The 13,903-nt window shown below is 40.6% G+C and overlaps 2 long non-coding RNA genes across 2 annotated transcripts in view; both read right to left on the bottom strand.

The window, feature by feature from the left end:
- Positions 1-13,903, bottom strand: part of LOC139440009 (uncharacterized) — a 91,006-nt gene that overhangs the window by 70,306 nt on the left and 6,797 nt on the right. The gene's annotated exons all lie outside the window — the stretch shown is intronic.
- On the bottom strand, positions 5,873-13,013 carry LOC139440010 (uncharacterized). The gene is made up of 2 exons (XR_011650121.1): positions 12,941-13,013; positions 5,873-6,665 (listed from the first exon to the last, which is right to left on the bottom strand). It is a non-coding gene; the product is annotated as an uncharacterized lncRNA (long non-coding RNA).

Below are 13,903 nucleotides of genomic sequence, written 5' to 3'. Positions count from 1 at the left end.
CAGGTTTATCAACTTCTGGAGGCTTCTCTCTGTCTCTGCAGCTTTTTTCTGTGTTCGTGGCTTTTTATTCCTCCATTCATAAAGTACTCCAATAAGAGGATTAAGACCCACCCTGGGTCCCACAGTCTAATCAAAGGTCCTTAAACGAAGTTATTTAATCAAAAGTTCCCATCCACAATAGGTTTCCATGCACAGGAATGGATTTGCTTTAAGAACAGGATTTTCTGGGATCCACCCAGGTCAAACTGTCACAAGCCTCTTACTGGAGTCCTTTATAAGAGAATGAAGTTCAGACAAAGAGAGAGAAAGCCAAGGAAGCAAGAGATGAAAGCAACAAACCTGGGAAGAGAAGGAAGAGACCAGCAAGATGCCGCCATGTGCCTTGCCATATGACAGAGGAGTCCAGGGTCACCAGTAGTCTTCAGGAATAAAGCATTGCCTGATAATAGCTTGATTTGGACATTTTTTTCAATCTCTAAACTGTAAGTTTGGAAGCTAACAAATTCCCACTGTTTAAACCAACCTATTTTATGGTATCTTCTTTGAGCTGCTTTAGCAAACTAAAGTAGAGGGTAAGAATAAGAACATAAGATTATTCTCAAGGACAGCTTCTCAAGGAATCTCAGCTGTTCCTTTCCTATAAAAACAACCAAATTCATATTTCCTGGATTCTCTACCTATAGTACAAACTCTGTGTTACAGGCTGTCAGTGTACCACTCTAGGGGTAAGAACTGGGGCAAAGGGAAATCAGTGCAGATATTTGCTATAAGTGAAAAATAACTGCTCCAGAAACCTTGTCTTCCCATTCAGGATAATATAAATCAATATAGATAATGAAAAATGTAGTCCCATGACAGCCTAAGAAAGAAGTATGAACATAAATAGCTATGAGAGTTTACTGGTTTGGCAAACTGAGATCACGCTGAAATTCTTTTCATTTCCATACCAGTTTGTGTACTTGATGTTTAATAAGTCTTAAACGGTATTTTCTATTAATTAACTTGTTATAACTTCCAGATTATAGATTTATCCCCAAATTTGAAATTCCTATGAGAGCAATGAGAGGGATATATGGCCTACAAAAATATCCCACAAAATGAGTAGCCTGAATAAACGCATGTAACAAATGTATCTGACTTTTTCTTATGTTTAGAAAGACTCCATCTCTATCACACAGAATATTTCCCATTCACTTTAACTTCTCAGAGTTTTTTCTCCCAATGAATATTTATATTTACGAAGACATTTTAATACTCTAAAATATACCTAACCTACCAAATACTTTACGTATTGAGTACTAACCGTCATGACAACAAAAAAGGTTAAATGATTGATCAAAGTCCATACCCTTAATTAGTTCAAAATGAAAGAGCTAAGGAATTTAGTAAATATATTTCGTTTACTCTGAATAATTTATATGACTTCTAATTATAAAAATTAACAAAAGAGGGAAACGGACTTGGCCCAGTGGTTAGGGCGTCCATCTACCACATGGGAGGTCCGCGGTTCAAACCCCGGGCCACCTTGACCCGTGTGGAGCTGGCCCATGCGCAGTGCTGATGTGCGCAAGGAGTGCCGTGCCACGCAGGGGTGTCCCCCACGTGGGGGAGCCCCACAGGCAAGGAGTGCGCCCGTAAGGAGAGCCGCCCAGCGTGAAAGAAAGTGCAGCCTGCCCAGGAATGGTGCCGCCCACACTTCCTGTGCCGCTGACGACAACAGAAGCGGACAAAGAAACAAGAGGCTGCAAATAGACACAGAGAACAGACAACCGGGGGAGGGGAAAGGAATTAAATAAATAAATAAAAATCTTAAAAAAAAAAAATTAACAAAAGAATCTAATGGCATACCCAGTACTTGGCTTACTTTTGTTCAAAACCATAAGACTGAAAACAGATGAGAAGACAAAAGGTCTCACTCTCAGTAATAGCTGTACAAATAATCATTTAATATGTATTCCTCTTAAATAACTCCATTTGATTTTAGTAGTATTTCTCTTCCTGGTAATATCCAATTTACAAAATGAGAGTTTATAAAAAGCATGCGCAAAATCCAAGAAAAGTTTCCTACCTTGAAGAGTGTTGTGGTTTGTTTCAGTATAGAATTGTTAACTTACTGATATTCAGCTGTGTTCATGACTGATGGCTTTAGGTTAGTTACACATAAGTCAGTAATTAATTAAATTAATGTTTGCTAACTAATGTACTATGTACCTTGGCAATAAATGTACTTGATAGTGGCTGTGATGCACACATGGATTTAAGCATATTTGTATTATTGAAAGGGCCAAAACAGTTTTTTATTAGATGTGACATTATTGGAAAAAAAATGAAACAAAGCAAGAAATTGAATATATCTATGTTTTACCTATTTGAAGTCCATTTGGTATTTTCCCTAATATAAACTTTATTTTTTAGAACAGACTGGATTTACAGAAAAATTGCAAAAATAGAGTTCCTACAACCCCACACCTGGTTTCCCCTATTACTGACAGTTTAACATTAGGATGGTACATTTGTTATAATTACTGAATAACACTAATATATCATTATTAAATAAAGTACATACTCTATTCAGTTTTTCTTAGTTTTTACCTAATGTCCCTTTTTTTTCTATTTTGGGACCCTGTGTTGGTTTGCGTATTTTGTGGATCCCAGAAAATTATGCTCTTAAATTGAACCTATTATGAATCTTTGATTAGATTAGACCTGTTAAAGGCCATTTGATTAGATTGCTCCAGTAGGGTGTAGCCCAGTGTGGTTCTTAATCTTCTTACTGGAGCCCTTTATAAATGGAGAAATAAAAGCCACAGATACAGGAAAAAAGCCACAGAGACAGATAGATGCTTCCAGAAGTTGAAATCAATGAGCCCAGGAAAAAGAAAAGCCCCAGATAGTGGAACCCAGAAGCTGAGCCAACAAAGAGCAGAGGAGAAGGGAGAGATGAGCAGATATCACCATGTGCCTGATCACCCACAGCTGAGCTTGGAGACAAAGTGAGCCTGGAGGAGAAGGCAGAGATGGCAGAGAAGCCATGTGCCTTGCCATGTGGCAGGAGTTCAGGATCACCAGCAGTCAAACTTCAGGGACAGAACATCACCTGATGCCTTGATTTGGACATTTTCCCCAAACATTGGAACTGCAAGCTTATAAATTAATAAATCCCACTTCTTAGCCAGCTCATTTCTGATATATTGCATTGACATCCTTTAGCAAACTAAAACAGATCCTATCCAGGATCCTGCATTACATACTAAGGAGTCATGACTGGTTATGACAGATTCTCAACTTCCCTTGTTTTTGATGGCCTTAACAACTTTGAAGAGTACTGGTCAAGTATTTCACAGAATGTCCCTACACTGGGATTTGTCTTATGTTTTTCTAATGATTAGACTGGGGTAATATGTTTTGGGAGAAAGACCACAGTAAAGTGCCATTATAATCAAATCAAATCAAGGGTACATATACCAATGTAGCAGTCTGGCATTGTTTAGGAAATTTTTTTAAAAAGATATTGGATTATGTTTGTAAATTGGTCTCTTCCTCTGGGCATGATTAAACTATGATTAGGGCTTTGACTGGGCCATGTCCATATAACATTAAGTCTTTCACAGAGAAAAGATACGGCAGAGGACAGAGTTTGGAGTTTTAATGCTGGAGCCCCAGGAAGTAAAGACACAGAGAAGAAGATAAGTTAGAAAAGAGAGAAGGCTCCATTAGACACAGCAGATGCCCCAGGTAGAGAGACGAGCCATTTGCCTGATAGTTTACAGCTGGCCTTGTGGAGAGAGCAGAGCAGGTGAGCCCAGAAAAAAATGAGCCCTGGGAGAGAGACAAGACTTATCCCAGCCTAAAGCTGATATTGGAAGAAGCTGGGACCATGGATCCTTAAGAGGAAGAGGAAGCCTGAACCCTTGCAGATATTGGCAGCCATTTTGCTTCAACACTTGGCAATGGACTTTGGTGAGGGAAGTAACTTATGCTATTAAGCTTATGCTATTAAGGCTTGGTACCTGTAAGCCTCACCCCAAATAAATACTCTTTTTTAAAAGCCAACAGATTTCTGGTATTTTGCATCAGCATCCCTTTGACTGACCAATACAACCAAGATGACTTAGTACTGTTATCTGACCTTGACCTACCTGATTGAGGTAGTGTTTGTCAGTTTCCTCCACTGTAAAATTACTCTTTTTCTCTCCTTTTCCATGTTGTACTCTTTGGAAAGAAGTGACTGTACATAGCACACAGTTAAGGAGTGAAGAGTCATGTACTTTTTATATGTAAGTAAAATGGAATTTATAATTTTGAAAGCATGCACCATTAAAAAATGAAATCATCAAAATTTTGGTGAATTTTGGGAGTGCTGGAACTGCACAATTAAGATCTAATTCCTGAAATCTGTTTGATATCATTTTGGAAATATCTTCCTAGTTTTGATGATTATTTTTTGACAAGCCTTTATTGACTAGCTACATGTGTCAGATGCTATGCTGGGCCCTGGGAATACAAACCTGAGACATCATCCTGGCCCCCAAGAGGTTTAAGTTCCCATCCTAAAGATTGCACATCCTGAAAACCAACACTTTCCTAATTTCTTTTGCTATGGTATTTAGAATGTTTGCAAATTCAAACATCTTTGAAAACTATCTTCATTTTCAAAAATATGGCACAACGCATAGAAAAGAATTCACAGTCCTCCCTTGCTTTTTAAAAATTCTTTATTTCCAACTTTAGGAAAGCATGGCTATGATTCCTTGGATGCAGTAGTTCCCTGAACCTTTTCTAACTAATGAACAAATAATATTTTTACACTGTCTCCTAATTTTGTCCTGCTACTTTTCTATTATTGAGTGGGCAAAATCTGCAGGCTGGGATGGAAGGCCTACCACCACTACTCTCACTCTTATATTAGTTAAGATGTCTTTGGCTGTAAATTACAAAAATCCCTTAGCCAAATTGGCCCCAATAATAAGGATGTGTCTTAATACCTGTATCAGGAAGGCCTGATCCATATAGTCAACAGGTGTCAGGTGGTTGGTACAGCTACTTGCCAATGCTATCACGGACCCAGCTTCTCTCTGTCTCTGTAATCTATCATTATCAAGGTCCCTGGCTTTGTGTTCAGGCTGGTAACAAGATGGGTATAGCAATTACGGGCATCACATACAGACCCAGCCAGGTTCAGAGACAGAAAGGGGCACAGTGAGCTTTGCCAGAGGATCTCATCGTTCTTTTTCTCATTTTTCCTGGCAAGAGCCAGGTCCCTGGCCCACATGCTAATAAACTAGCTCTAGGGGACTGGGGAAAACACCATTGACTCAGACCAATTAGGACTGACCTCTGAGCTGGGGATTACATATACAGAAGCATATACAGGATAGATGAGTAACTGGACAAAACTGGAGTCCTGTTAAGAGAGAATAATGGAGAGTGGATCTTGTGGAGGAAACCAACAATGCCTGTTATACTCTCTTTTAAATATTTCCTGGCAGGTCTGTTGATTTAAACATGTTTTAGATTGTTTTTCTATGAATTTAATATTCTTCTCCTTTCTTATTGGTATTTTCAAAGTCAAGGTGTTCTCAAGAGTAATAGCTCTCTACTTATCTGACACACTGGACCTCCTTTCTGCTGTAATTCTTCCTTTAACTTTGTAAACTTGATTCTAAATACAGATTATTTGGGGCACAAGGGATAATTTTTCCCCTTTACCGCAGCTCAAAAAAAAAAGGGGGGGGGAGGGAGAAGATAGCTTCCTCTTACCTTAAGGAGCCAGCTCTCTTTCACTTCTCACAGATAAGAGCCATTCTGTTATGGATGTCACTGTCTAGTTCTTGACATCTTTGAGACAAAGAATTCAAGGATGAGCCACAAATTAATTAAGCAAGTACAGAATTTATTGGGGGGTAAAGCAAGAGAACAGAAATGCACCCCCTGACATGGGGGTGGGCATTCTTAAGTGAGAGAAATGTGAAGTTCTGCTCTGGGGTCCCCATTTTATGGGGTACAGGGCTCCAGGGTCCATGCTGATTGGTGCATTTGAGACAAAGCAGGGGAACTGTGTTGGGTGATTTGATTTTCTTCACGGGTTAGGGTTTGCTTTTGGGTGGTGGTTGGCTTCTGACTGCTGTCCACAAGCTCTGCAGGGCATGTTGGCTGGCAGTGATTGATATGGTTACTGTCCACTAGACTTGACGCTACCTGAAAGTGGAGGGGGGGTACCCTTCTTGCCCCTTCTCTCATTCCCACCCTGTAATGATGCTGCTGGCTGCCTTCTGCTAACTCAGCCATTGAGTGTGTGTGCTGTGAGCTGCAGGTATATGCTTGTGAGCTGCCCCTTCCCACCTTGCTTGTGTGACTCAGCAGGCTGATGTAAGTTAGTGTGGCTTTTTAGGGTTTCTGTCCCCTTCCTCCTTAGGTCCCTATTTTATCCTGCCTCAATTCCCTCTGTGTTCTGGTCCATGAAATCTGCTACCATAATCAGTATTGATGTACAAAGATGTATCAAGCATTTCCAGTCTGGAGTGACAGAGGTGATTTCAGCAATGCGGTGATGAAACAGAAAATCCTTTAAGCAATGAATTTCAAAGTCCACTCTATAGGCATATTATGTTTGTCCATCTTCTTAACAGTGCCTTCAGTCTTCTGGGTCAGCAAGCTACAGCTATCTTGAAACACAGAAACGGTACTGTCACCTATTAAACTCTACCCTCATCCCCAACCATTTTCACTCCAGCAATTCTCTCCCTGCTTTGTCAGCAATACTTGGGGGGAGTTAAGAGTTCCACTACCTGTTGGTTGATAGCAAATCCTAAGTGGCCAATATCTTATCTTTAAAATCAACTTCACCCTTTTCATAAAAATTATGCTTCTAGTCTTCTGATGTGGGAAGGAAAGCTGCCTGCTGCTTTCTGTGCCCTGTCCTCAACCCATTCCACAAGAGAACATTCTTCCTGGTCTTTCTCTATTTATTATGGATGTATACTCTTTATTACTTAATTTTTAATTTTTATGGTGTTTTTTTTCTTTTATTATGTATATCCTAGGTACACCAGTTAGGTATGTAGGTACAAGAGAGTTATATAAAGAATGTTAACATGATTTGTAGTTAATAGTTAAGTGTTATTAGTCTATTACTTCCATACCCATAGTCAATGAATTCTGTTATTATAGAAGACAAATATGGGTATGGTGAGGAAAGCACCAAGTTTAGAATAAAAAAAGCCAAGTTGGAGCACAACAAATTACCTGCTTTATGACTTTCTTACCTGGGCCTCTGTTCTTTTTATTATAAAGTGAGAATAATAATCATCTCAAGGACTGTTTTGAGATTAAATGAGCTAATTGATATGAAAGTACATTATGAGAACATGAGACATTATAGAGTATAATATTATCATAGAGCCTGCAGAACCATAGAGAAGCATTTTTAATGTTTTAAGAAAATGAAAACAACTGGTTGATTCAGAGAGAAAAAGCAAAACACCTAAGTTAGCATATGGCTTTATTCAGAGAAAAATAATCAGTTGCCTGATGTCTGTGCCCTGTTGGTGTCCCCCAAGACTACCATGGGGTTGGCTGTGGTTTGGGTAGACAATTTGCTTACAGTCCAATGGCTTCTTACCTTCAGCATCTCCATCTCTCTGCTAGAAGGCTTCTGGGAATTTAATGCCCCCAGGAGCAAACCTCAACCAATAATGGACAGATACTGATGTGTAAATACCCTGTTCCTTGTCCCCTGGAGGGACAATTTCCGGTGTGTTTTATAGTCTCTCATGCCCACAAAGCTACTGAGACAGATTAAAAGGTGCTGACGGCAGTAAGCTGCCCATTAATGTGACTTTTTTCCCCCTTGTCTCCCTCCATTATTTCCTGTCTTATTTCTCCTCTCCCCTCCCTTCCTGGGTGGGATCCTTACCAAATGAACTGCTTGTACTCCAATCATTGTCTCAGAGTCTGCTTTGGGGTAAAACCCACTAAAACATCTGGACAGGTTTTCATTTATTCAGTTATGTTGATACGTAAAACTTGTTTTACAGGTTTATATTAATATTTATGATGGTTCAGTATTCGTTTCAGTCTTTGCTTTAAATTTTTTTTTTAATACAGGGCCATGAGAAATTCAAGCATAGGACAGGAAGAAGGGACAAGAAAAAATGTGGAAAATAGAAAGCTAAGTTCTTTTACCTAAATAAATTTACATTTTTGCAAAAGGAAGTAGCGCTTTTCAAGTTGTGATAAATAAAACCAGTCATGAGCACAGGTGAGAGAGAACAGCTTGAACCACTGGAAGAAAGGACGGAAGATAATGCCGTCATTGTTCTGACACCAGTATCCCTTTCCATGTACTTTTTCTAAATCTAGACTCCTCAATATTGCCTCTTCTGGCTTCGACCATTTGTTCTCCTTCAATTCCTCCTTCTTAAGCCCATTTCTCATTCTCTAGCAAGACACAAACTATCTTCAAATGAAGCTTCAAGCAGGCTTGTGCTAAATGCACAGCTTCTTTCTACATTCTGGACATGAGTGCGCTGCCTGGAGACAGGCTGTATCTACCAATGCAAGGGACAGGTGAGACCTAAGAAAAGTGAGTGTGTAGAGGGGGCAGTGGGGAGAACACAGATGTGTATCCAAACATTTGCCCAGAGTGCTGTCATTCAACATGGAATTTCAGCCTAGCAACAGAGAATAAAAATAATGTTTAGCATTATCCTTCTCTGGAAGGATCAAAGATGGACCAGAAGTTCACAAAATCATAGAAAAGCATATTAGTTCACATCTGGATATTTTAACAAATCTAAGAGGACTTTCCAGGGAGTGCCATAAAAGTGGCACAAAATTCTATCTCTTGGGCACTGGATGTTGTCACCAGGAGGGAGGGATTGGACAATTGACAGTTTGCTTATAGGCCCTCCCTCAATAACCTAACACAAGATACAAAAAACCCACCTGACTTGTAATCACACAACTCCATTTTCCAGCACTAGCTCTGTAAAATGCACATGGATTCTTTTCTTCTCTGAATACATTTACTGAGACAAAAGTTTTTGTGGTAAGAATGGATAGGACTTATAAGTTAGGTACTTAATAAGGAAGAGATGGGGATAGTTAATTAAAGCAGAGTAGGAGATCGTGCACTAGTATGTGGGACTGGTTTTGATTATGTAACAGATACTCTCAGTGCCTATGCTACGGTCCTTCTGCCCACATTTGATTTTTGCTGAAGGTGTGGGGGACCTTCCCACACACTCTGACAGAACTCCACCTCAAACTCCTTCTCTCTGACTCTCTCAAGTCTTCCTCTGAAACTTCTACTGCCTGTGAGCAGGGCAGGACCAACATATAGGGAAGAAATGCTTCCAGGTGTACCTTCAACCAGTGGGGATGGAAGTCAGGGGATAAATGCTTCAGTCTTTGGAGGGACAATTCTGAGGTGCATTCTACATGGTTGCTCAGAGGATCCTCAGAAAAATTGGGCCCTTATTACCCACAAAGTTCAAGAGCTCAATTACATACACTTTGTTGACTTTCCTTTTCTTAGAATTACCTAAACCCGGGTCCTAACCTCAGGGTCTTTTTTGGCAGGAACCCAAACTAAAGACAGTAAATATTTGGTGTAGCTCTGGAAAGAAGACCCTCAGGCTAGTATTCTCAAAATTGTTGACTCACCAGTCAAATCAAAACAAAAGCACCATTGTTTGGGGTAATCATGGTATCCATACCTATAGCGTGAAGGCCCACAACCACTGCGAACAGGATATATGGTGGAAGGGGACACTTTTTGCTTATACAATGTCTCTAACACTGAAATTAAAAGGGGCAATAGTAATTATAAAAGTCTTGGAATTGGCCAGCTAACTCCCTTAGAAGCCTTGAAGAATCCCTTAAAGGAAGAGAAAGACAAGTTCAATTCAATCAACTATCAATTCAAGTCATTCTGTGAAAGTCCAGAAGTCCTCCATAATGGCACATAAAGAGATCCCATAGCAAAACATCAGACTACACTAAAAGTCAGGCTTAGGACTTTATCTTAGGGATGGCAGACTGGCAAAAGAAACTGAAACAGGCAGTTCTCCTATGTTAAAGATCTTCTATGCTAAAGTCATGGCTTTGATAGGGAAAAAAGTAGGACCCTAAGACTTGTGATGAAGACTTCTGTGAAGATATGTCTGAGTACACTGAACCCTGAATATACTTGAATTATCCAAGCTGCAAAGCCACTCTCCTTCCTCTTGCAAGAGGAGAGTAGTCGCCCCTTGCCTGGAGAGGATGGAAGCCTCCCTAAATTGGATGCCTTTCAAGATAATGCTTAACCTCCCCAGAATCCCTTCCATTGATTGTCTGAATGGCTTCCAGATTGGTAGTGAGTCAGTCTTAGCATACTCCAATAGGGGAGGTATGGTAACTGCTATGGGAAGAAATACTTATTGAAAGAATTACAGAACCTGGCTAATATGTATTGACAGAAACAAGGAAAAGGTCTATGGGAATAGCTTCAAAGGTATTGTGTTAAATAGGGTGAGTAGGCTATAATGCTGAATAGGGGAGAGTTTATTGCCTTGAGAACATTTTACCAGGACTCAGGGTTTAACATCCTGTCAAGGACCTGAAGCTTGTCCCAACACATTATTAAGATGGTATCTTGAAGCTTGGACATGACAATGATGTTGAGATGCCAGAAGTGCATTATCAGAGTATAAAGGAACAGATAAGAAGATGCAAGTTTCTTAGAAGATTTTATGGGAGACCACACTGCCTTACTATGTTTCCCAGGACACTCCTTTCATTAGGGCAGGAAGAAATGCAGTAGAATTTTTTTTAAAAGCTCAGTGGCAGTGTCCTTTATGAATCAGGATTCACAGGAGAAAATGTTGCCCTAGAACTGGGCCTCCTAGGGTCAATGGGGGTGAAAAAATTCCCTATCAGAGGCTAAGTAGCTGCACTTAAATATCAAAGACCAGATGGGCATAATTAGTATAAAAGACAACAGGACCACAGAGGTAACCAAGTACCTTGGCCCAAGGGATTTGGGGTAATAGGTAAAAGACCTTTATGCTACTAGGGAATGAGACAGTTAGGCAGCCTATGAAAGTATTACTTGACTTTCATAACTAGAAACAACTCAAGTGCATGTGAGCAGCACGCTGGGATCAGCAACCACAATAGAAAAATCATAACCCTTTACTGAGTTCCAGATCTGAGCCAATTCTCAGATCCAGAGCCTAATGACTGAAGGGGAAGCCTGATCTACCCAAGGAAAGATCCTGCGATCCCATCACAAACACACATAAGATCTTTACCAATTCCTCCCCCAAAGGGACCTCCTATGGCTACTTAGCCATATTTTTCAAGGAGTGTTAGATACAGGCTCTGAGGTGACACTGACAATTAAGTGATCCAAATGCCATCTTGGCCCCATTGATGAAATGGGACTAAAGGAGTCCAGCGGATAAATGGAATCCAGGCACAAGGAATCTCCAATGGGTCGGCTGACCATCCTGTGGTCATTATCCCAAGCCCCAAGCACATAATTGGGATGGTTATGCTTAGTCATTCAACTCTGCATTCCAAACATTTAGAAAGAAATGCAGCACGAGTTTGATCTCTTTGAATTTCAGATGTAGCATATAACTCATAAAGGGATACTGCCCTAACCTATTTATCGAGTGACTCAGAAGGATGTCAATTTCAAGTGGCCCCAGAGCATGGGAAGACTCTGCAGCAAGTTCATTCTATGTTACAAGCGTCTTTGTTGCTAATATTATATGACCTAACAAATCAGTCATGCTAGAGTTATTCAATAGAAGAGTGGCCACTCAGAATCCTAGGATTCTGAGTAAAGGCATGCATGCTCACTGCTACAGAGAAATATTCTGTTTGAAAAGCTGTTTCTGGTATGCTATGTGAACCTGGTAGAGACTGAGAACCTGACCATGGGACATCTAATGAATTCAACCAAAGTGAAGCAGGCTAGAAAGGAAATAGATAGATCTGGAACATAGCAAGAAGTCCACATGTCATTCGGTACCCACAAGATGGTTGCCAGAAGGCTCTCATAAGAAATTCAGTTCTGAATGAGTGATTTCCTCCTGAATACAGAAGCCTAGATATTCCCCAAAACCTTATAATTGGGCCCTGTTGGGGGATTGATGGGTGGGGTAATCAATCAAAACAGCAAACATCTGGGACTTCTCCAGTGCTATTAGCAAAGGGGCAGAATAATTTCTGATTTAAAAAGCAAGTGCAGGGAAGCGGATGTGGCTCAAATGATAGGGTATTCACCTACCATATAGGAGGTCCAGGGTTTGATACCCAGAGCCTCCTGCCCATGTGGTGAGCTGGCCCATGCACAGTGCTGCCACATGCAAGGAGTGCCATGCCACGCAGGGGTGCCCCCTGTGTAGGGGTGTCCCATGTGCAAGGAATACGCCCTGCAAGGAGAGCTGCTCTGCACACACAAAAAAGTGCAGCCTGCCCAGGAGTAGTGCTGTACACATAGAGAGCTGATACAGAAACATGACACAACAAAAAGAGACACAGATTCCTGGTACCACCTGACAAGAATGCAAGTGGACACAAAAGAACACACAGCAAATGGACACAGACTGCAGACAATGGGGGTGAGGAGGAAGGGGAGAGAAATAAATAAAAATAAATCTTAAAAAAAAAAAAAGCAAGCGCAGAGGCCTTTTGCTCTCTCTTGCTTTTGCCCTGTCCCTGGCCTGTCCATGCCCTATTCTGGCCTTCTTCACCTTCCACCTGGATCAATACACAAGTAAAACCTGGGGATTTACAATCTATAATGGGAAATTGTATCCTGTATTTATAAATCAGCCTTCTTTATCACTCTTCAGTCCCTTCCTCTCTACCTGGGACCCATGACCTGTTATTTTCTCCCATTTCTCTTCCATCCCTACGTTAAAAAATTAAAGGCCTAACTAACCCGTTGTGCTCTTGAAATTCATTTCTTGTTGTTTAGTCAAGAACCTAGACAAAATCCAGTAGCAAAAGATGCCCACTGTGAGCTGTGTATTGTTAAATCACTTCCCATGCAGTGGTGAATTAACTTGACTGATGGTAAAAGGCCTAGAAAAAACAAGATTATAATGTTGAGTACAAAGAGGTTTGGGGGAAAGACATGGGTACATTTATGACAATTGGCATGAATAAACTGATCTTTATGTCTCACCTCATGTCTCCTGGAGAATACCCATCACCAAGAAGATTCTTAACTAAGTGAACAGGATGTTCCTTGGGTATAAATGTAAGCCAACCTCTATTCTTAGCACCCCCATGCTAATGCAATGGACCCACAAATGTAGTAGCTTAGCTGGCAGGTTGGAGGCCATGCATATTGTCAATAGAGTTGGCTTCTTCCTTCCAAGCTGGTACAGTTATTGCTTCTTCAGAAGTTCCCACCTGTCAGCAGCAAAGACCAATACTGAACATACAATAGGGTACTAACCCTCAAGACTCTAGTCAGGCACTTAGTGGCAAGTTGATTACATCTAATTCCTTGACTACCACCACCACCCCCCCATTCTTACAGGAATTGCTTCCTATTCTGGACATGTGTTTAGTTTCCTTGCCATTGTGCTTATTCCAGTATTACTACCCAACAGCTTATAGAATGCTGTATTTACTAACACAGTATCCTGCATTATAACACTTCAGACCAAAGGATGCACTTTACATTGGAGGAGGTACCACAGTGGGCATAAGACCATGGGATCCACTGTTCCTACCATATATATTACACAGAAGTAACTGGCCTGATACAATGTTGGAGTGACCTATTCACAGATTAAGTGATCTTGTGGACACCATACGAGGTTGGGAGTTGTCATTCAGAATGTGGCATATGCATTGAACCAAAGGCTGATACATGGTGCTGTGTACCCAAGAG

The sequence above is a fragment of the Dasypus novemcinctus genome, chromosome 11 (assembly GCF_030445035.2).
Source record: "Dasypus novemcinctus isolate mDasNov1 chromosome 11, mDasNov1.1.hap2, whole genome shotgun sequence".
Lineage (NCBI taxonomy): Eukaryota > Metazoa > Chordata > Mammalia > Cingulata > Dasypodidae > Dasypus > Dasypus novemcinctus.
The sequence above is the reverse complement of the archived record's forward strand: the minus strand, read 5'-3'. Positions and strand labels throughout refer to the sequence as shown.